Source organism: Callithrix jacchus, chromosome 4, assembly GCF_049354715.1.
Source record: "Callithrix jacchus isolate 240 chromosome 4, calJac240_pri, whole genome shotgun sequence".
NCBI classification, from domain to species: domain Eukaryota; kingdom Metazoa; phylum Chordata; class Mammalia; order Primates; family Cebidae; genus Callithrix; species Callithrix jacchus.
Window position 1 is genome coordinate 175,533,291 of NC_133505.1, and position 3,071 is coordinate 175,536,361.

Here is a 3,071-nt window from a genome sequence, read left to right on the forward strand (position 1 = left end):
CTAGCTTGGCTCTCAGGTAGCTCAGGAGTGATTACGATGCCCTCTCTCCCTACCCTGCACCTTGTGTTCCCGCTCAGAGCTAACGTGAAGTTCAAGCATAATGTTGAAAAGAAGCTGGGATCTTGGGCTTCCTTGGATTCATCCGGAGTCTTCCAGGGAAAGCTGCTTCCATGTTACTGTAAGTTCTGCTGTTTGACATGGTTACTTTAGTTAGACACCCCTTATCGGGATAAGAGTGTTCCTTTATATTTTTAGTTTGCCAAAATTTTATTTTTAAACCTCGCCATGTAGGATCTTTTCTCCTTGATTTTGTTGCCCTGGTAAATTTTGAAAAGTATGAACAGACTTTCTAATGTTGTTGTCTTGCGGACTTAGAATGTACTCAACTACGTCATGATGTAAATATTTTAGTATTTTTTTCTGCATTTTCTTTCTTAACATTTTTGTTTATTACTTTTGCATCTATATTCATCAATAAAATTGGCATGTAATTTTTTATTTTTATGCTACATTTTCTGGGCTGAGACTTTGGTATCTTATTCAGTGATTCAGGGAGTGTTCCTTATTTTCTGGTCTCCGGAAGAATGTGTGGGTTAGAAGTTATTTGTCTGTTTAATGATTACCAGAACACATCTCTAAAAAGACTCAGCCTGGGAGGTATTTCTTTTCTGTGTATGCACTTTTAACGTTTATTTCCATTAATGATCATAAGAGCATTCGGTGAGGGTTGAAGGTGCCAAGGATCTGTCTGAAAAGTTAATGCCAAGGATGAAGTGACAGCAGACCCAGCAGGGGAGAGGTGAAGCGAGGCGGGGCAGCCCCTGTGTAAACGCTCCCAGCGGGGAAAACAGATGAAGACAGGGAGAGTCATCATGCCAACCACTGACCCCTGCTAAGGCTTCATGGCTCCCAGACACTGGAGAAGGATACTTCCCCAGACACCTTCGGTGCGTGCTGTTGTCCTTCTTCTACAGATAGGGAAACTGAGGCATGGCACATCTAATGGCTCCCAGGCACTGGAGAAGGATACTTCCCCAGACACCTTAGGTGCGTGCTGTTGTCCTTCTTCTACAGATAGGGAAACTGAGGCATGGCACATTTAATGGCTCCCAGGCACTGGAGAAGGATACTTCCCCAGACACCTTCGGTGCGTGCTGTTGTCCTTCTTCTACAGATAGGGAAACTGAGGCATGGCACATCTAATGGCTCCCAGGCGCTGGAGAAGGATACTTCCCCAGACACCTTAGGTGCGAGCTGTTGTCCTTCTACAGATAGGGAAACTGAGGCATGGCACATTTAAGAGCTTTCAGATCACATGGTCCTTAGTGGTGGATCCGGAATTTAAAACCAGGCATCTTGACACCCCAGCGGGTGCTCTTACCTGTGTCTCCTGTTGTTTACCGAGGGTGCCTGTGCCCAGCATGCTTCAGGAGGTCACTCCCTGAAGGACGCACAGGCCTTCGGGGCTCAGTCAGTGACATGCAGCATGTATATGTGCTAGCGCATGCTGGTCCAGTCTTGTGAATTTCAAAGCATCCAGGATAAAGTTAGGGAGCCAGAGGGAATGAAGAAAATTCCAAATACTTTCAGAAAAAAAGACACGAACTCAAAAAGCAGCGGTGATCAGCCTGGCACGAAACCTTCTTGGTTGCTGCACCCTGGGGGCAGTGGGGTTCGAGGTGGGGAGATCGGAGGAACTGTGACAGGCAGCCCCGGCATGCCAGACACTTTCACTGTCTGAACTCAAGAAACCAGCACATCTGGATTTCGTGGAATTGCCCAAAAGCAAACTGGCTTGTCAGGTTCCAATTACACTCACATTCTTCATTCAAAGACCACCAGAAACACACTTGTATCAAAAAAGTCAGGTTTATTTAACTTTCTGAGACAAGGAATAGTGGAATTAAAATGAACCAGAAAACTCTTTCAGTAAGGGGTCAGTGAAGAGGGGCTTCTGATGGCACGGGGCTTGTGCTAGATGATCCCAAGGAGAGGTTAGGAGAGGGCAGCCCATGGCTGATGGGTGAGATACCGTCGTACATTTGGTCCTGAGCCGGGAGATTCGAGTGGGGCACGCGGCCCGAGGGGCTGCAGGGCGGCTCTGACTTGCGGTGGGCTTCCCTCCCTCCTGCTGTAGGCGCTGCGTAGTGTGGTTTCACGTCAGCGTCACTGCTGCCCTGAGGTCCTGGCTTGTCCTCAGGAACAGCAAGATCTGGCTGTCGGCAGGGCCTTTCCTAAGTTTCTCAAAATCCAGAGGCTGCACGGATTCAGACACCATAGTTTCTGCCTCGAATCCGGGGAAATTGGTTTGGCAGAAGAAACACTTAAAGTGTAACTTTGCATTGTTCCTTTACAGCCTTTCCTCTTAGTTTCAGATGGGAGTAGAAGCTCTTAGTCACTGATTGATTTAGAGGGGGTTTTGTTGTGAACTGAACGCGAGCCCGGGAATCTCGTCCAGCGAGAGGGTCCCAAACCTGGAAGAGAGCGTGCACCAGAAAAAAAAAGGAGATAGAAAAGGCGAGGTCTGGAGGGCTACATGCGCTATGCTCATGCAGCAATTTTATTTCTGCAATGTGTTTCACTATATACTTTTCTGAAGTTAAAGTTGTTTACACCAGATTAACCTACTTAAGTTACAGTAAGCAAGTTACACCCAGTAAGTAAATTAAGCTAGTAAGTAAGTTAAGCTCAGTAAGTAGGCTACGCCCAGTAAGTAGGTTACTTCCAGTAAGTAGGTTATGCCCAATAGGTCAAGGTAAGTAGATTATAGTCACGCCCTGTAAGCCATGGTAAGTAAGTTACCAAGTGTAAATACTTAAGTTAATATTTTACAATGAAGGTAACAAGGGTCCAAAATGAACACAATCAAGCAATAAACCATAAGGAGCCAAAAGTGGACACAATGCCTCCCAAGTCCTCATATCCATACAGTAATGTCTATTAATTATTTAGAATAACATAGTCCCTCTCTCGGTTCCTGCTTTCCCTCAGCTCCACTCCCCCAACCAGGGATCTGTGTCCGGGCTCAAGCTCAGCGTATGGTGAGGCCCATTTCCTGGGGGCCTCACACG